This window comes from Anomalospiza imberbis, chromosome 13 (genome assembly GCF_031753505.1).
Source record: "Anomalospiza imberbis isolate Cuckoo-Finch-1a 21T00152 chromosome 13, ASM3175350v1, whole genome shotgun sequence".
NCBI lineage: Eukaryota > Metazoa > Chordata > Aves > Passeriformes > Viduidae > Anomalospiza > Anomalospiza imberbis.
In genome coordinates, this window is record NC_089693.1 from 6,552,313 (window position 1) to 6,572,922 (window position 20,610).

The window sequence follows — 20,610 nt, forward strand, 5'->3', positions numbered from 1 at the left end:
GACTCAAGTGGAGCTGCTGGGTTTGTGACAGGTACAGATGTGCAGCAGATTCTGTTCACACCTGGACAGCTCGTGCTCTGGGCACTAGGAGAGCCTTTAACCGCTGGAAGTGGGGACGCCAGAACTCCAACACCCACCAGAACAGGCCCTACAGCCAGAGCTCAGCACGTGGGAAGGCAGGATGCTAAAATCCCGGAATGGTTCGGGTTGGAAAGGACCTTCACCATCATCCAGTTCCAACCTCCCCGCCACCGGCAGGAACACCTCCCACAGTGCAGGTTGTTCAAAGCCCCATCCAGTCTGGCCTTGAACTCTTCCAGGCATGAAGCAATCCCCAGGTCCCCCTTCGATAATAACAAACCCGCAGCCTCAGCAGCTGCTTGCGCTCTTTCAGACCCGCACCACCGTGTTACACGCACGCCGCCGCCTCTCCCCCAGCAGCCGAGCAACCGGGAAGGGGCACAGGCGAGGGAGAAGCCCCCGGGGCAGGGAGCGGGGCTTTCCCCAGCGCTGCTCACGGCAGGCAGGGCCGGGTCTCAGCCCCAGCGAGTGCCGCCGGTGCCGCTCGGCTCCGCACGGCCCCGCACCCCCGGCCTAGGGCGGCCCCACCGGGGCAGCGCATGCGGGCTGGCCGGGCCGGGCGGGCGCGGCGGCGGCTCAGGTTGCGAGGCGGCAGCCCCCGGCCCTCCTCCTCTCCTTCCTGCCCGCCTCCCCGGGCGGAGAGCACCGGCCCGGCCGCCTCCTCCGCCCCCTCCCCGTCCCCGTCCCTCTCCCTTCCCTCCCGGCCCCGCTGCCAGGGGCGAAGCCGCCCGCCGGGCCCCGCGGTGAGTTTGCCCCGCCGGAGTTGGGCGAAGGGGTGGGGGAAAGTTTGAGGAGGCCGCCGGCGGGGGCGGAGGGGTGGGCGCTCCCCGGGGCCGGGGGTGTGCGGGAGCCCCCCGCCCCTTCCCGCGCCCTCGCACGCTTCCCCCGCCCTTCCTCGTCCTCGGGTTTTTTTTTTTTTTCTCCGCGCAACTTCGCGTGGAGCCGCTCCGGGCGGCTCCTCTCCTCCGCGTGGCTTCATTCCTTTCCATTTTACGGCTCTCGGTAGTTTTTCATTTATTTGGAGCGTTCTCTCGCGCGGCTGCTCCCCGCCGCTATTGTCTGCGGGCCGGGGCCGGGCGCGGTCCCCCCGCAGCCGGGCGGCGGTGGCGGCCCCGCTGCCGGGGGAACGCGCGGGGACGAGCCCCGCTGTGCCCGGGAGTGTGCCGGGGACACGCACCCGCCTGGCCCCCACGCCCCTCCGCACTGGAACACTGTATCCTGGTCGGAACCCCGCTCCAGGCTCACAGACACAACTTTGTATCTCAGTTTGTATCCGCGGAAAGTCACCGCGGATTCTTATCTAGACCCCCCCGCAACACGCTGGTGTTGGTGTGTGTCATCTTTGGGTCTCAGTGGCCTTTGGTGTCACTCAGAGGGTCATTGCCGTGGGGTCTATTTCATGCTTTCACTCTGTTGCTTGAAAATATAATTATTTTTGTTCCTTCTCGAGTGCAGACCCTTCTTCTGAAGCAAATGCAGGAGTTTCTGGATGAGGATTGCGAAATAGTAGTTTTTCTGAACCTGTAAACTGTTGGGGTTTATTAATCCACCTTCTGTGACTGTGTTGTAACCACAAGTCATATAGAGGAGTGGGGATTTGCAGAATCTGATTTTGCTGACCTCTGGAATTGGTTCTGCTCCAGTGTCCTTTACAGGGCTTCATGTTAGCTGGAGATAGGAAGTGGGAAAAAAGTGATTTATAAAAAGTTCTTTTTTTTTTAAGAGTGCACTGTACCAATTCTGCTGTGGATGACCTGATAGGGATTCGATAAAGGGATTAGAAATCCTGCACTGCTGTAGGACAGTTGGTCGCTGTGGCTCTCTGTAATCTCTGTCAGCCGTAAAACTTTAGGTACTCATGGAGATATGCGATGCAGTAGAAATATGTAAAGCATGTAGCTTCAGAGCTGAGTTTAGACAGTTGGTCTGAGATCTGTGGATGTCTTGTGTACTGGGAGTTTTGGCTAATGTAATCTAATCGGTTTTAAAGGGCCAAGTGACATTATTTCTGTTTGTGGTGACTCTCCTTGAGTCCCTTGTTGGGTGTGTTTCTCATGTTTGGCACGCCCTTGCTGAGCTGTTGTGGAACTGTAAGGGTGAACTAAGTTCCACATGGGTCCTTGAAGGTGAGATATAATTTGTTGTGGTGTTAGAGGAGGTGTATTTTTATACATAGATACCTTAGCAGTGGGAGTAGATTGATTGTTAACCTCATAACATCCCTTCTGTGGATAGAAACTGCTGTCTGTAGTAGAAGGGCATTTGCTGTGCTTTGGGTCATGGTGACAGTGTCTTGTTCGCAAACTTGGAATTGGGTTTGTTTGGGCTTTTTTGTTTTGGTTGCTTTTTTTACAAGGCTGATAGCAGAGTAAGGGTGCATTAGGCAAGGTGACGATCATCTTTGGCACGAGTTTAAGACTGTTGTTCATTTCATGGGTTGAGCCTCTCCATCGCCGTCTGTCCTTGCAGCGCTGCCTGGTGCTGGACAGACGGGCTAGCCCGGGGCTGTTGCTAGAAGGGCATGGATGTTGAGTTCTGCCAGGCAGACAGGTTTTGTAGGTAGCCTGAATGACGAGTCCCCTGCAGGTAGTGTGCATGAGCTGTGCTGTATGACAGCGTTCCAGCCTGGATTTCCTGCCCGGCTCCGGCGGCCACGGATGGCCGGCATAGCCCGAGAGGTGAGGACACGACGTGTCCGAAGTGAGAGAGTCCAGCCAGGGACTGCAGCCAGAGAGAAAGGCAGGAGCTCGATGTTCTTGATTTACAGCTTTGCTGCATCAAAGGAGGGAAACACATTTAAGAACTCAAAGCTTCTCAAAGGAACAGAGCTCTGCCAGGTACTATGCGATGATGGATGTTTTTAAACACAGTGTGCATAGCGCAGCTTTGAGACTCAGGCATATGCAGAACTCACTAATCTCTCAGCAGGATATACTTGTGAGTAAGCCGTGTTCTGGTCTAGGGTACACTCCTGTGCTAAGAGGAGGATTAAGTACTGTTAAAGGAATCTGGTTATTCTATCCAAAGCATGAATTAAGAACAGCACTCAATAAATTATCCTAGAGGAAAAAAACATTGGTAGGTTTATTGGTGGTGTTCACATGCTCCTGTGTTACAAAAGCAGTGGGGTTCTTTCATATAATTTTCTGCTGGAATATTAAGTTTTAATAAATAGTTACTTAACAAAAAAATTGTTAGTAGAAGCTGCAGTGCCTGCTGTACCTATTTTTTTTCCCACTGTTTCCAGGACACCAACATATCAGTTTTCTCTGCCTGGTGGTGATCCACTTGCCAGTAAAACTGACCTTGAAGGAGCTTGGAAGCTTTTCTGCTTTTTACTGTAGCTGGTTATCTCTGCAATCTACTTGAGTGCTATTAAATGCTATTTCTATAGGGGTTCCCCACACAGGCAATAAATAGCCTGAAGTCAGCTAAACCACACAGCTGATTGATAGGGAGGAACTATTTGGTTTTGGCTTGTCTCTGCTGGTAGAAGGCACTGCTAAGAAGTTAAAAACGTGAGGAAAAGGCTGGATAGTCCAGGAGGCCATAAAGGCGTGATACGGCTTCCCTGTGTGATTGTGGCCCCATGTTTTACCAGCCTCCTGCATAGGGAGTTGGCAGTTGGCGTGGTTTCCAGCTGGAGGATAGCTCCTATTTGCAGGCACATGAGAGGTTGGATGTGGAAAGCCGGGGAGGAAAACACCTTGCAGCCTGCACCTTGTGATTACTGAGTGCTGTTCGGTGCCAAGTGCTCATGTGCTTGCTTGCATTGATCACCTGTCGGACAGATAAAGGCAGTGAGTGACGTCCTGAAGCAGCTGATAGCTCTGGTGTAGAGTCCTTCTTTGCTGCCCTGGGGTTTGCCACAGGAGACATAATCCAGTTGGGAGCCTGGCTGGGGCTGGCATGTATCACCTGGTCAGTCACGTCCAAGGAGCCCTGCACCTTTTCCAAAACAAAACTTGTTTTTAGGGTGTTGGATATAATGCAATTTTTATGAATAGCTTAGTCATGCTTCACTTTTTTTTCTTCTAAAACAGCTGTCAACAATCTCACTGTGGGGAGGGAATCAGCCACTCCTTGTACTTAGTGAATAGTCAGACACTTTAGCCTGGCATTGCACTTCTTACTGGCTTTTGGAAACAAAGCCATGGATGTGGCACAGTGGCTTCTTTTTATTTATTTATTTATTTATTTGTTTATCAAGCCTGCCTTTTTCCCTTTGCAAATGACCTTTATGGAGATGTAGAAGGCAAAGCCCATCATTGGGAGTTAGTTGGTTAGTTACTTCAGTTACTGATAAGAAAATATGATGGCAGTGCTCCACGAAAAGCAGCTATGCTGGGAACTTGTTGCTGCACTGAAGCTATACAGATCTTTTTCAGACCGATATACCTCTGTATATTTATGGTGCTTTGTCAGGGAAACAGGGTGACTCCTCTCATAATGTCTGCATGACAAATAAGCTGTGACGCCACAAATCCTGTAAAGAGTTTATTGTCCTTCTGGAGACGGCTGGTGGAGACATGCAGTAGGTAAAAGTTTCAGTATCGTGCTAAACTTGAACTGCAGTTTTGTCATCTCATCTCTTGTGTGTGTTGGCGTAGCATAAGCAGCCTTTTCCAGTTCCCCAGCTGGGCCATACTGGGGGTTTTGGGTCTGTTCAGCAAACCAGACTGGGAATTGGATCCCAGTTAAGAATACATTATTGTTTTTTGTGTATACAATTCATAACTTGTGTCAATTAAGAAAAAAAGTTCTGTACCTGCATCAGTTACCTGACTCGTGTTCCTTTGTGTTACCACAAGCAGCTGCTGTGGCAGAGGGTTGGATGCTTCCACCAGGAAAATCCTAAACTCTTGGAAGTGCTTTTCCATTTGCAAATAAGGCATTTGGCTGTGGTGCCCATCCCTTTTTTATAGCATGTGAAGACAACATGGGAGATAGATGTTTCTGAGATAAGCCAGTGAGCTAAAAGTCAAAGTGTTTAATTTTTAAGTTCCGTAAGATAGCAGTTCAAGAGCAAAGAGAAAACTCTGCAAAATAAGTTCTGCCATTTTAATAATGTTCTTTAAAATTTTCTTTATAACCATTTTAGATAGGTTGCTAGGTTTTTGAAGAACAGGGGAAGAATAAGCAATCACAAATGTTTTTAAGTATTCAACAGTCCTTGAAAAGTACAAAGTGTTATACCTTGGAAAAAGTAAGCTATAGTTCTGTTGTAGCTGTAATGGATTGCATGTTGTGACATGGTCAGGCAGTCTAGCAAGACTGTTTTATATATATTGAGAAGAAATTTACAAATCTGATGCTGAAGAATTTATTGGTTGGTTTGTAATATGCGTGAGAAAAACTAGGATTGGAGAAAACTTAAAGAAAAAAATATCCTTGAAACTACTGTCAGCACCTTCTACAGCACTTGTACTGAGGGCTTGAAATACAGTATATTCCAAGCATGTTTTGGGCGTGAGGTTGGGTTTGGTGCCTCTGGGCAAGGTCTGCTGGTGGTGTGGGCCTTGAGGGTTTCCATGGTCGGTGGAGGACCTTCACTGTGGCCCTTGCTGCAGAATCCAGAATGGTGCTTCAATGAACTCATAATTCTGTAGCACAGGTTCTCTTGATAAAGTTAATTCTCCTGGACCACTTGGATTTTTCTTGAAAATCTCTTTCCCCTTATAAAGACTGTGAATTGGCTTTTATATTCAAAATGATCCAATCTCTTCAGTCATATTTTTCTTTTTTTTTTTTTTTTTTAATTTTTGTGATTCCGTAAGTTGTTAATAATAAATAATTTTCCTGTTTGGCTGCTCTTGTCTTTCCAAAACTGGTCACAATATTTTGTTCAGTCAATGTGGCAACTGAACTATCACAGTTTTCTTGTAGGTTTGATCCTTCCATGTGGTCACCTTTTGATTTCCTTGAAAATCATGGGGTGGAGACTGATTGCTCATTGCTCTTCTGAGATGATATTTAAAATGTATGAGCACAGGTAGTTGCAAGTGATCCATTGTGTCTTTGTTTCAAGCACTTGTGAAATTTTCTAATAGACTATGCAAAATTTGCCACAACTTCAGACTGCTTCTAGTCTCTTTTTGTATTTTTTTGACTGCTTTCAGGTGGCTGATCTAACTTTCCCGTTAGTCTCGTTGCTGAACTGTTTTTACTTTAATGCTACGTTTGCGAAATACACAGTGAGAGATCTCCCCAAATTGTTTTTTAATGTGAGATGTTATTCGCAGTGTGGCAGCACTTCTGAGATTAGCCTGATCCACTGTAAAAGGAAGAATTTAAGGATTTTCTTCTGAAGCAGCTCCTTCAGGTTTTATTTCTGAGAGCAAGGGAAAAGAAAATAAGTGACAAATTATTCATTTAAAAATGAGGCTGTATTTTGGTGAGACTTTTTTCCTCTGTGAGTGTGATTTAAGGTGGTCATCTTAAAGGTCATTTGATGATGGTGATCAAAACTTTGTGTGGAGAGAAAGTGCCCCATGTGTCATGTTTGAGTTTTCTGTGCTTTTTATCACCCATGACTAATGCAAACTGGAGCAGCAAGTTATGCTAAAATCTGTGACATATTTGTATCTTCATCTAAACCGTATCTGAGGTTTCTGGCAAAGTTACTTGGGAAAGTAAATCTTTTTCCCAGTGTGTCTCTGCCCTCAGTGGTGTAACTGTTCTGTAAATCTGAATGCTGCACTAAGTAAAACCATTACAAACAAAGATTCTGGCACGGAGCAGTTGTTCTAAACCGGACTGTCTTCAGATCGAACTACTGACTCACCCATTCATGTGTCACGCATGGGTGCTGGCCGCGTCATCGTGTTCTTGCAGGTATCCCTGGTTCTAGTGCAGGGAAGGCTGAAGTGGGAGTGTGTGTGTGCGCAGCAGTTAAAAACCTCCTGGTGGAAGTTCATTCTGAGGGTGGGTTTGCCCAAAGGCTCCTTTTACCATGTGCCTGATGTTGCTCTGCTTCTACCACTTTTTAGGGATGCACAGAGTGGCTGCTTGCGTGAAGTCTCTCCCTTCTGGGCAACAATACAAAAAGCTGTGCTGGCTCAGACCATGGGCTGTCTGGCCTTGTTTCCTGCCCCATGGTGTTGGTTGTGGGTTCTTGGGGAGGTGTGAGAGCAAGTCCACACCAGTGACTGTGGGCACAGTGGGGTTCAATACCAGGATGTGTGGAACATTCAGCTTCCTAGCACGTGTGGCTGTCAACACCCTGCCAAATCTTGAAACTTGCTGTCAATAGGAAAAGAGGGAAAATAAGGGATGGTGGGAGTGAGATTGCTGAAGGGAATGGATCTTGGTCACTTTACACATGCTGTTTTCCCTCCTGAGTTTCCTCTGGGATGCTTAAGCCTTTGGTCCCATAATAGCAGTGGGACAATGAATGCTTGGATGGAGGAAGCAGGTGTTAAAGGAAGGGGGGAAGTGATTTCTTCTGGGGGGAAGGGGAGGACAGGATGGCCATATTTGCCTCTTATACAGACTAATTTCTTTTGGTTCATGAGCTTGTGCACAGCATGCCTCCTAATTGCTGAACCCACAAGTAAGATGGCAGCAAAACTGGGACTTGCTTTTTTTTTTTTTTGAGTTAATATCACTTAGTGAGTCAGCTGAGGAGTGAGGTTTACGTGATGCACCTCTGGTGTTATGTGATGAATTCTGTTGTTTTGTTCCCTGTTACCATAAAGCTTTCACTGCAGCAGCAAGGCTGCAGTGCTGACGGCGCTGGACATCTTCAAGTCTGCGCTTTGTACTTGGGAGTGCTGGTTTTTAATTGTTTAAAACCAAACTGGAGCTGATTGGGTTTATGTGTGGCATAGATTAAAACAGTTTCTGTAGCGTGATCTGAAGGTCTTTGAGTTGGTGCAGAGGATGATTCTGAAATAAAGTAAAACAGGCTGCTTCATGTGCTGTGTAGCAGATGCATTTTCATCCGTAGCCCAAAGATTTCCCATCCTGGGAATAATGACAACACTCCATTTCAGTGGGGTTTTCAGCCTGTGCAGGAGCCTCTCTTGAGCATGGGAGTCAGTTTTTCCATCACTGAGTGTTTTGCAGCCACTCCACCCATTTTTATGATGAGTGATCATCGTCGAAGAGCACAGTGGAACACAAGAGGTGGTGAGCAAACCTTTTGTTACATTAAATGTAAATGTTTATAGTTTCTCTTCTCCTAGCAGCTGCAGAGAAAGTAGGTTGTCTCAGCTGGGTATAGAAATAAAGACTAAACCCTTTTTATATGTACTGTCATAAAAGAAGGCCTTGTGTAATAAACATTCATTTCACAAGGTCCAGGTGTCTCTTTAAGCTTTTGTGTGATTCAAGGCGAAAGGTTGCTGCACATGTTTGTTAACTGCAGGTTTTTCTCTATTGTGGTGCAGATGCCAACAGGAAAATACACATTTGTCCTCAGACCCATTGTGGGAGGATGCTGGGGGTTATGTTGGTACCCACAGTGTAGCTGCATTTGAGTGCTGGTGGCATCTGCTGAGGTGGGCAACAGGACTGTGAATCCATTTGTGCAGTGGGGGCTTGGGAGTCTCCAAAATTTGGAGCTGCTTTTCTACCCTGGCTAGAGCTACTAATTAATTTTGGAAGAGTCTTTTGGTTATGTAGCCTGAAGAAGAGTTTGTGTGTAGCATGGAGGCTGAGATCTGAGCACTTAACTAGCATAAAAATCTTTTAACTATAAAAGCATTATAAAAGTATTTTCTTGAGTGGGTGCCTTTCTTGTCCCTCTGTAAGATGCTGATGGGAGTGGGGTGATGGGAGCAGGTTTCTAGAGAGCTGTCCCACAGTGAAAACAGGGCTTTGATCCTTGTTTTCTTGGGCAGTGTATGAAGCTAGAAAAAGAAGTAGACCGTTGCATGAAGAGCTTAGAAGTCACTCTGTGGATAATAAATATGTTTGCATGGATGTTAAGGGGATTAATTTTTTGTGAAGTGCATTGAAAATGGGAGAATTAAAGAAGTACTTAAGTGCTAACTGGCTTCCTAGGTCTTGTAAATTTCTTTCTCCCTCCTTCCAGTCAGTTTTAAGTTGTGTTTGTTATGGGTAAGTTTCAAGTTGTGTTTGTTATTGGTATGAAATTTACCTGCCAGTCTCACACATTTTTTTTTTCTGTGTTCTGGGAATTTTGCAATTTACCTATGGGCACTAAAGTGGTAAAATGTTGTATTTTCAGGTGGCATTTCAGAAGGAGAGGTGCTCTGCTGAATGTGATGTGCTTCCTTCTGCAGCTGGAATTGGCTCTACTTAAACTGCAGCATTTAGTGCTTAGACCTCCCTGGTTTTTCCTTTATCAGATTAGCTAGGATTTTGGCAGGACTTTGTGCTACTTTTTCTTAGCCAATCGACTTGCATGTTCAGTAACTTTCTTGCTTTATAATCTCAAAGTTCAGAAGTCATAGGGTTCTTTGAGACTAATAGGAGATCCTATCCCAGCAACACCTTACGGCAGGCAAACACTTGAGTATGTGGAGAGCAAGTTTTGAAATGAAAATTCAAAAATACTTGAGGAAGATGGAGGACCTGTGGCAAGGAAAGTGCTTGGAATGTATACATCTTCCTGAAGTTACAAAACATGAATTTGCTTTTTACCCTTTCTTTCCTGGATTATTTGCAGGTCCCATCCCCTCAGTGATATCAGTTCATTATATGAGATGGCAGATAAATGGCAGTCAAACAGTTACTGTACAATTGCATTGTATAAAAAGATTAGGCATTGTGATAAAATGTATCAAGTGAGTATAAACTTATCAAGCTTTTTAATACTCTGCTTAGAGTAGTCCTGATTTTCCCACCTCTCTCCCCACCCTGGAACTAATTAGTAAAATCTTTACCAATTTTTACTAAAAATCTGGTCTGATCAGTGCTACTGATATTAATTAAGAAAGAATAATGCCATATGCATGAATACCTGTGTATATTTATGCCTTGGGCTTGTGATATCTCAGTGCCAAGAGAAACCTAGGCCATTTTGGAGGACATGTACTCTAAGTCTTGTTGAAGTTTTTCTTTGAATAAGTACATCAGTCAGTGTTTGCAGTGAAGGAAATAAATTGTTTCCTTGCAGGGTTTTTTTTTTTTGATTCTTAGATAAGTCTGAGTCTGAGCCACTGGATACTTGGGGGATTGAGACTTGGTTTAACATTTGGTGGAAGTTGACTGAGGAGCAGGAGCTGTTGTAGTGTGGTTGTGTTAATGTGGCTGTGATGCTCAGCAGAGCAGTGTTTTAAATTCCCACACAGGGGATGTACAACTCTGTCTCCTTGAGACCTTGTTGCTTCTGGCTGGTTGGGGGAAAAAAATATGCCCATGATGCAGAGGAGAGAAAGAACTGTTGGGATGCTGCTAGATGAAAGCCTAGCAGCAGTGAGAAATTTGGGAATACACCCGAGCTGGAATGCAGGGTCAAGCTCTGTGAGTGTGCCTTCCAGCCAGGGAGAGTTGCAGGGTGGCAGTGGCAGGGACCACCCTGCATGTTGGGAACTAATTGTCACCTCTGCTTTGTGCTCAGCTTCGAGCTGTCCCTTGTTGAAGAGCCTGTTGGGTGTTCACTGGGCACTCAGCAGCATCCTGTGCTGAGACAGGGGTAATTCTGGTTTTTGCCTTCCCTGTGACTTAAGCGAACTTGAATTCACTGCTTAGTGCAGGATGCTGAACCCTGGAGCTTGATGTGCCACGTTCTGGGTGTTGCTGCCTTGGTCAGTGTCCTTGTCCTGCCAAGGAGCAGAGGCAGAATCAGAACACACACTCATTTCTCTTTGCCTCTTTAAATTATCTGTGTTAACTCCCTGATGTCTGTTATTTAGAAAATAAATTTTGTCTCATACATCCAACCAGGAAAGCGCTTATATATCCAGCAGCCAGGAAATTGAATGAGTCCTGATCTATTCTTAATTTCTTGTGTTTCCTGTGGTTTTATTGTTTGTGTTACCAGCCCTAATATTTACATGCTTTTGAATGAGCTTTTCTTTTTTTGGAAGATACTGCTTTGTTTGTGTGCCTTGCAAAACAGGTTCTTCCATTTTTTTTTTTCGAATAACCAAACAACTTACTTTCTCAAAGGAGTAGGAGGGGAAAAAAAAGAAGATTATAGGAATCACCAAAGGGAGATATCTAAGAATAGATTTTTTTTTTTTGGTTGATGATATGCTAAGACTCATTCTAAACTTGCATCTATCCTTCCAAATGTCTTTGGGCTCTTTGAGAGCTTTGTAAAACTTGTTGCATATGAAATTAAGTGCTTGTGGGTGCTTTATCTGAATAGCAGATACGTTTACAGTTGACATTTTAAATGCAAAGGTGCTTCCATGAAAAATGCTTGTAAGTACAAAGCTGTAGTTCCCACTGAAACCCCAAAGACATAGGAAGACAAGTCAGTGGAGTCTGCTGTGTTAATGTTTAAAAGTAGTGCTGGTGACTGTTGTTCATCTGTGTGTCTCTGGGAACTGATGTAGTGCTTTTTTTTCTACAAAGTAAGGAAGAAGTCACAGTTATACTCCCTGCCTTTCTTCTGGATACGGTGGACTGATAGAGCTGATGTTCCCAAGGGGGTCTGTCCCTTGGACAGACATCAGCTGGCTGCCTTTTCCAATAAAGTGTTCTCCATGGAATCTGTGATCAGCCTTTATTTGCAGGTGTTACTGTTCTGTGTTGAATTTCCAACTAATCTTCAGATATTTATTTCCTTCAAAAAATAAGACGTAACTTCCGAACTTTTTCTTTCAAATCTCTTCTGCCTTCCATGGATAAAACCTAGTTGCACGTTGATGAATAGTGGTTGGGAAGCCTGTCTGGTTCTGCAACAGGATCAATAAATAGCATTAGTGTCTGGTTTACTTTGGGAAGGAAGGTGTCCTGTTGTGGCAGTGGCAGGAGGGAGCCTTGCACTCACTCCCAGTAAAGTTGCCCTGTCTGGGCAGTGTTCACCAGCACGAAACTCTGAGAAACATGATACAGTGTCTCTGCTGAGATACAGAACCCCTTTGAAACCTCCAGAAAGTACTGACATTTATAGAAATGGGCAATACTGGCCTTTTTATTTTCTCCATCCCTCTGCTGTCAGCTCAGAGAGGACTTGGAGTATGATAATATGGTGTGAAAACTGTTTCCCTCATCACCCTCCCTATCATTTGCTGCAGGGAGCACCTTGGGACATGCAGAGCACATTGCTGCATGTGGTCCATGTCTAACACTCCTGTGTGTTCGGGTGGATGGGCCAGCACTTGGAATAGCTGTTCTAGTTGCCAGACTGGATCTGGCAGCTCATTATCAAACACGTTGGGTCTCAGGATTGAGGTTTGGATGAATGCCTCTGAAATGCACCCTTCCACCAAGGATATTTTCAGGTTTGGTCTTTGGAGCATTTGGTTTGTGGCGCAGTTGCTGAAGGAGAAACTCTCCTCTCTGCTAGATCAAAAATAAGTTTATTTTAGAAAATGGAAAGAAAATTTCCAGGTGGTTCAAGGGTGGCACAGTTAACCATTTCTGATACCCCAGAAGCAATCATGTGTGCAAAAGGGCAATGGCTGGTAATTGTCTCAAAGTGGATGAGGCTTGGGATACTTGTGTTCTGTTTCACTGGCAAAATGAAACCAGGTAAAGTTTCAGAACTGGAATCAAAAAAGTTTAATTTTCACCCTTTTAATGAAGATGATGATAAAACTCTTAGGCTGTGTGATTTTTTCCTTTCCTAAGCTGCTTGTGGCATGGTTACTGCTGGATGTTGTGAAATGTAAATAACACCAAGGTAGTGAACTCGGCATCCCCTGCTCCTTGGCAGCGTTGGTGAATGGAAACATCTGTCCAGGGCCTCTCTGGTTCCCTTCCCTCACACAGCTCCTGCTTCCAGCACAGTGCTGCAGAACGTGCTGCAAAGTCCTGCGAACCCTCTCCTTAACTCTGCACCGCACAAAATGGAGGAAAATCCAGAGGGTAAAGGGAGTGAGGAATTTTTTCTCCCATAGTGGGTATTTCAACGCAAGTCGTTCATATTTCTGGTGTTCTGATGCCAGCCTGCTACACGGGACAGACCTGAGCTCGTGCTCTTGGCACAGTCCAGCTCCTCTGGTGTGTGCATCTCTTGCATTTCACTCTTAAATCACTCACTTGGCAAATGCTTAACTATTCCATCTCTCCTATTCAGATTATACATATAGGCTGTGGCAGGGTGTAAGCTTCACTAAAAAGGATTTGTGGGTTTGCAGGCATGGGGATGGGTGATAGGGGTTGAACTATTTTTTTTACTTCTTAAAGAGGAGTAGGAGGCAAGGGTACAACACAAAACTGCAGCAGCAAGTGCAGAAGGAGGGTGGGAAACCACCCTGGTAATTCACTTGGAGTTTCCTCTGAGCTTGGGTGGGAGATCTTACTAGGTTTTTACTTTGTGGCCACAAAAAAAAAAAATGCAAACAAAACCCCAAAACCTGAGTAACCATGAAAATAATGCAGGAAATACGTAATGAATGTTTTGTGATTGGGAGAGATAGTAACTGGGGCTTCTGAGCTTTAGGTTGGCTTCATGCAGGATGTAAATACTGCTTGTGTCGGTATGGGTGGGTGTTCTGGACCAGGTTCATTGACAGTTTGGACTCTAAAACTTACTTTGTAAATTTCAGACACTGCTTTGAAGTTGTTTTCATTTCAGCTAGAGAAGTTGTTATCAATTGTGTCCTGTTGGTGGAACATGAAATTGAGATGTTGTCCTTACAAGGTGTTTTCATGGTGATTAAAAAAAAAAAAATTAAATTTTTTAATCATTAATTGGGAAGAATGGATGGGAGAAGAAAAGGGATGCTCTTGTTCCTTTTTAAATGTAGGAATACCAACTGTTTTTCTCCCCTCTCTCACCCCTTGTGTAAGTGGTGAAAAAGAAGTGTCAGTTTTTAAATAGATCAAACATCTTTCTAGCATATAACATTGGTTTGAGGTGAAGCAGCATGGCTGGGTTTTGATGGTTTAGGGATATATTAGGTGAATTAATACAGCCATCTGTGATGCATTTATGAAATCTTTTTTTTTTTTTTTTTAAGCTTTCAGTGTTTTTTTCCTTTGGTGTCAATATATTAAAAATTATTTCTTTAAGGGAAACCTTAACTGTGCTAGCCAGGGACTAATTCTGCATGCAGTATATCCCGTTCTGAAAAAAAAGTGGGTTATTCTTAACATAAATTACATACTCAGAATTAAGTAAGATTAAAATTACAGTGAAGACAGGCTAATAAGGGTTTTACTCTGCTGAGGAATTTGACTTAAAGCTTGCATTGGAGCCTGAAGTTGAATTTGCCAATCCAGCTGAAGTGTAAAATGCCTTCCAGTCTCAACTGGAGTAAGCTAATGCAGAGTTTTAACTGAATTATGTTTTTTTCCTCTCCTTTTCACTGGACAGATTTATAAAGAATTATTCTGATGATTTTATTTTCCCCTCTGAGTACTTCCAAAAGCTAACACAAAGCATCATTGCATAATGGAGGGGTGGACAGCAGAATGCTTCTGTGATCTCCAGTGTTGCTTCAGGATTTCCAGCTCTGTAAATAATTGCTCAAGGCAAAGGTACACTAATATTATTTGATGAACAGGAAGTCTGCAAATAGCCATGGTATTTTGCCATAATTACATTTGCAGTAGTGCAGGTGTTGAGCCTTACCTATGGCCAGGAAAACCAGTGCCTCAAATAGATAGATTTGTAAGAACATGTGGATGAGGAGATGGGATGTAGGTTTGAGGAAAGTACATCAGCAGATTTGAATTTAGAGGATTGAAAAACGTAAAAGAGTTTCAGGAGATGTGTTGGTGATGGCACTGCTACAATGGCTTGGCTTTGTAACAACAAAACAAAACCATCCAAACCCCCACTTCTTCAGAAATGGCAAGATACTCTTAGGTTTTTATTTGTTTTTAATGGATTATGGTTGTCTTAGATTGATGTGCTGCTGGTTCTGCTCAGGGCTCAGTGGTATTTGTTACTGTGGTTGTTTTGCCTCATGCTTCTCACACCCAAATCTTTCCTTAGCTCATTTGATGCAAAAATCCTTTTCTTGGCTGTGATGGTGACCAGAGCAGCTGAGTGTGAATCTTGAGCAGCTGGTTAGGTGACACCCCATGTCTCCTCCAGACAGTGAGAGTGTTCAAGCACTTCATTAATACTTAACTTGAGCTGTCTCAGTGAGAAGGCTGAAGGAAATTAAATACTGTCACTAAAATAATGCTTCCAGAAATGCCTGAAACCAGCTATATTGGGAGCCTGACTCATCTGCCCTTGCTCTGGGAGCGTGGCTGGATGCAGTGGGAGGGTATCCTGCTTTTTTTTTTCCACAACTTCATGACCTTGTATCACCAGCCCATGCATTCATTTGGGAGCAGACTGATGAAGGAGAGATGATGATATGCAGATGGGAATGTTTCTGAGGGTGATGCTCATTGCTGAAATGGTCTTGGAGTAGTTATTTTGAGAGGAAGTCTTGGCTCATGTTCATGGAGCTGAACTTCCAAGAGCAGCCTGTGAGGCAGAAGAAAAAGGGATGGGGAGAAAGGAAGCAGGTGGTGAGAGGATGTGTGTACCAGAGAAGTGAAGCAGCACTCATGTTATCTCTTCCAAGCCCTCTGTTTTTCCTCCCTCTAGAGATGGCCATTATTTCAAGTGGGCCCTGAGGTTTGGAAAAAAGGTTTTGGGTGTGTGTGAGCAGCAAGTATTGAGAAAATTGCTGTGCTGTGTGTAAATCTAGCATGGAAGTTTGTAACTGAGATGCATGGTGATGTCTTCGCTTGATTTTGGCTGTGAAGCTTTGGGGGGCATAACAAAATACTTGGTGGCAGCCCAAATGGACTGGTATAAAAGTAAATAAATACTTGTAAAAGATTGTCTCTGTCTTGCTTAGTACTGTTTCTGAGTGTTTCAGCTTCAGATTTCTTGAAGAAATTGCTCTTTCTTAGCCTAAAAGGGAGCACTTAAGATATTTTGACAGAAGTGGTGCTGCCTCTCTGGACAGGAATATTTGTATAAATGTTTAAAGTGTCCAGTTAATCTGGCAGGATTGTGACCAAGGCACGATATGGTGCCTGTGTGCATTTACACTGTAATTATGAATGGTTTGTGCTGTGAGACAGTGTGATGGCTTCAGTGCTGCCTCTTTGTTATAAATACAGCATCTTCTGGGCTGTTGTTTAAAGACTCCTTTGGAAGCCTGATTTAATAGTTGAGCTGAGTGAATAATTCAAAACCTTTTTATCAAGTTCTTGTTTAAATTCTTAAATGAGCTCACCATAACCTTTTTATGTACCCCTCCTGTATGTGTCATACAAATATTAGAATAATTGAGTTTTACTAGTGCAAATGTTTCTGTGAAGCAAATTTTTAGAGCTTGATGTATGATTGTTTATGGAAAGGGGAATGTTAAAATCTCACACACCAGTGCCTATGCCAGAAACTTGTGCTGGCTTACTTAGGAAAAGGGTGGGGGACGAGACCCTTGGCTTTGTTGGAGCAATCCTAACTGAGCTGGTTTGTCAGATTGACTTGTTTGCAGTTTAAAAACTGAGCACATGTATTTAAAGGAATTTCAGCTATATCTTTCTTACAGGCCATTCTACAAACAGTAGCAGTACTTAGTTTAAAATATTTGCTTTTTTTTTCCAGATAAGTACTATTCTGACTCTTTTTCCTTTTCTCACCTCTTTACATGAGATGAACCAGCACATTCAAAATGCATCTGCTTAGCATCACTGAGGAGCTTAACAAAGGGATGCAGATGAGAGAAAATCCATAGTTACCTTCCAGGTTTCATTATTCCTTGGCTTGAAGTCCAGTCCAGGCTGGAGGAGAGCCTTGCAGATAGGTAATTTGAGTGGATTTAGCGTGCCTGCTCACATGTATTAATGTTTGCAGACTTGCTGGTGAAAGCTCATTAGTGTTAAGTCACTTCTGAGTACCGATGGTCTTTAAAAGGCAAATGAAAGCCTTGCAACCAGGCTGTCTGCAGAACTGGCATCCATTTGTCTTCTGCTTCTGAAGAAAAATGGAAGACTTAAAAATCTAAAGCCAGCTCAAGAAGCAGGAGTTGAGGATTAGGCAGGGAGCTAGGAGATGCTGTTTTCTCAGTGGAGAATTGTTGCTTAATTGGTTACAAGAATTTAGTCAAGGCTGTTTATTCTGTTTGCAGACAAACCTCCTCCTGTGCATGCTCTGGCAGTCCTCTAACCTTCCTGTCACTGCAGTGTGTGCTTGGAGTTGAGATGGAAAATCCTTCCTCTTGCAATGTGTCATGAGTTTGCAAAGCCTGATTTGCATGTGCAGGGTTTCTCCCCAAATTTTGGATTTCTTTGCTGTTTTTTTCTCTCTGAACTTTGCTGCAGCCACCTTTAACAGCCACTGGTAATGCCACATGCCCTTTGCAATGTGTGCAGAAATCTGGAATTGCAGACTTGTGTGACAATGAAACTACTATTGAAATCTTCCATTGCCTTCAGTCACAGCTAGTCCAAGTGTAACTACTGACAGTACAGATGCTAGAAACTGGGCATCTGGACATCCATACCCAGGCCCATGAGAAACATAGGGTGGTCTTTAGAAGTAGGAACTTTTAGGTTTTGGGGTTATTAAAAAAACCCAAACTGACCTCCAAACTCTGGCATCATCACAACAACCAACTTTGACTTTGCAGAAGGAGCCAAGTAATCCTGTTGTGTTTTTTTTTGGCTTTCCTGAAATTGTCATATGTGTAGAGTCATATTTCCACTGAACAAAATGAGTTGTGTCCAGCAGTGTACCAGTGGACCTGGGCTTCTGGTTGTGGTATTCCTGTAGTCTGTCAGCTTGAGTGAGAGTCAGAGTGTTCAGACTTGGTCTGGCTCCCTTGCATCAGCTGTAACATTGCTGCAGTTGGCTCTTTGTTAAGCTGAAAACACCAAGGAAAATCTCCTTTATGCCTCTTCATTTCCTTGTGACGCCGTATCAGCTCTAACTTGCCACTGTGGGTTCCTTGGACCTTAAAACAAGTGGGAAATTTTGGGTGGACTTTTGCTTGGTTTTAATTAAATATTGGTGTAACAAAAGTTCTTTTGTGACGAGAAAGACCCAACAATCTTACCAAACATGCAGAACAAGCAGGCTGTCTTGTCATACCGTCATGACATTCCCACTGTAGGAAACACCCTTTGTGCTTTGATAAATTTGTCCTTATTCATAGTGTGAAACTGCAAATAAACATGTAAAATTGCTTTTGTGTGTTTGAGATTTATAACAGTTTGTTGTCCCTTCAGATTTGTGTTGCAAAGTGTCTGTGAAGATAGGGGAGCAATATTATCTTATTTATTATGGGGGGAATCTGAGACTTGGCAGCTTTTTCTGAAATACCCATTAAATCTGAGCGTTTGCAGAGTTTGCTGTAGTTTTTGATTGAAGTTGGTGGTTCCAACAGGCGAGATCCCACTGCAGCACAAAGTGGGGAGAGGGGGTGCCAGCTGAGCTTTGCCTGAAGTGGATGTGTCTGCAGAGATGCAGGCTGGGGTGAGAATAAAAAAGAGGCTGCTGTCTCCTCATTCTCTGATTCTTTGATCACTGAGAAGAAATAATGTGACCATTGGGCAAACTGATCTGTACAGTTTGTGCTCAAGTTTTGTCTAGTATATATAAAATAACCTAAAGGAGGAGGTGGATCAAAATAAGCTCTGGATTTTGTTGTAGCTTGATGCTGTTTGGTTGCGTATGAGTATTCTGCTAGGCAAGAATTAATTTGTCAGCCTGTCCCCATTTACATAAGTACTGTTGATACTTCACCCTCCCTGTGGTGACTTGTGAACCATCTCTGTTGGGTCTTCATGCTGTTCTAGATTTGGTTATTCTCTCTTTCTGCCCAACAGAGATTTACACTCCATCCTTGTCTAATTCAAACTGGTGCCTTTAAGTTTTCCCACTCACATAATAGTATATTAAATATATATATAATTTTTGCTTGTTTCTATCTCATTTAGCATTGTCAGAGGGGAAAACAGTTCAAGACTTGATGTGTATTTGGACTGGATGGAGTAATGACGAGGTATAGCTGAGTTATTTTCTTTGTTTTAAAGCTGCTTGTGATTTTCTGCTGTGGATATTTTGATTCTTGTTTATTTTGCTCCTTCTTTTGGAGAAGAATAGTCTGGGAGAGGGGAAGGAAGAGGCAGGGTTTACCCCTACAACCATCATTGTTACCCCTAACTTGTGCTAGAGCTTTGCTGCTTTGGCTCGACCTCTTTAAACTTGAGAAATGTGTTTTTGTTTGCATTTCCATCTTGTTGCATTTAAAAACTATTCTAACTGTACCAGATTGTTTGAACGTTAATGGGGGAATGTTTTTCAGAGACTTGATAGAGTTTCCAGGCAGCTTTTCATCCGCCAAGTACTGTACTGGGCTCTCACTGGTGAGGTTTTGCTTGGTTTACTCTAAGAATCTGCAAAGCAACTGTTCAAAATTGCTGACACATGTTAAGTAATGTGGAAATCACCGTCCTACCCCACTGAAGTCTGAGAGTGCTCATGTCGACAATAAGAACAAGATCTGACCCTGAAAATGACATGTGAACAGTCTCAATCTGGAGACCATTTCTAGTGTCTTCCCTCTAACTCTGGCTAGCTTATCCTTTGGTCTTAGGTATTCTATTTTTAAAAAATTATTTACTCAGTCTCCAGAAAAATACCACATTCTGCCTTGTTTGTGTATTTTTTAATTATTTCACCACATGTGCATATTTGATGTTGCCAATTTCAGAGTGAAATCTCAGTTCTGTACTTGAGTATCAGGAGAGTTAATGCTACTTCTAACAGTAATGGTAGTGATGTAATGCTTATTTAATAAGAAATCCATCATCTTGTACCTCCCTTCTCCAAACCTCTAGTTTTCAGCTTTGGAGCAGCTGTAATCAGCCTGTACAACTTCCCTTCCTCCTCTCATGAATAAATCCAACAACCTTATCTTCTCTATCGGAAAGTCTTCCCTGGCTTCAGCAGCCTCTGGAGGAGGGTATAAAAGGGGCTTTCACTGCCTAACAGGAAGCAAAATGAATGGAGGAACTTTTGATAATGCCCCGTCTGTCTGAGCGGGGGATCAGCCCGACTAAATTGCAGCAGATTAGTGAATGATAGTGCTTCAGCTGGGGCCAGAATTATAAGTTTTTAATCTTGGAACAAGCAATGATTTCTTCCTCCTAAACAGTGGTCAACTCCTCCTTTGATTTGGAGGCTTGCAGTCATCCATATTCAGTTAGTTTGGGTGTGTGGTTTCTTTTTTTTTTTTTTTTTTTTTTTTTTTTTTTAAATTCCAGTCTGCATTCATGAGTCTCAACAAGCTTTTGGGATTTTTGGTAGCCGTGATTTTGGTGAAATCTGTCATGGCCACATGCCATTTTTGCCAGTAACTTTTACTTTGCTTTGGATTTTTTTTTTTTTTTTTTTTTTGCCTATAATGAGGTCTTGTATTTCCTAGCTTTCTTAATATTGGTATGTGTTATTCTGCCTCAGTCTTTTCAATTAGCTTTGAGGTG

General features: G+C 43.5%; 1 protein-coding gene across 10 annotated transcripts in view; it reads left to right on the forward strand.

Annotated features, from left to right (window-relative positions):
* The first annotated feature begins 694 nt into the window (after positions 1 to 694).
* The window catches only part of AKAP13 (A-kinase anchoring protein 13), a 210,074-nt gene continuing 190,158 nt past the window's right edge, over positions 695 to 20,610 (forward strand). For 5 of the 10 annotated variants that reach the window (XM_068203698.1, XM_068203700.1, XM_068203701.1 and 2 more), the window contains exon 1: positions 728 to 824. The gene's annotated coding sequence lies outside the window, so the exon portion shown is untranslated. Of the gene's footprint in view, positions 825 to 20,610 lie in introns of all 10 variants that reach the window. The other 5 variants (XM_068203714.1, XM_068203703.1, XM_068203704.1 and 2 more) reach the window with 2 other exon arrangements.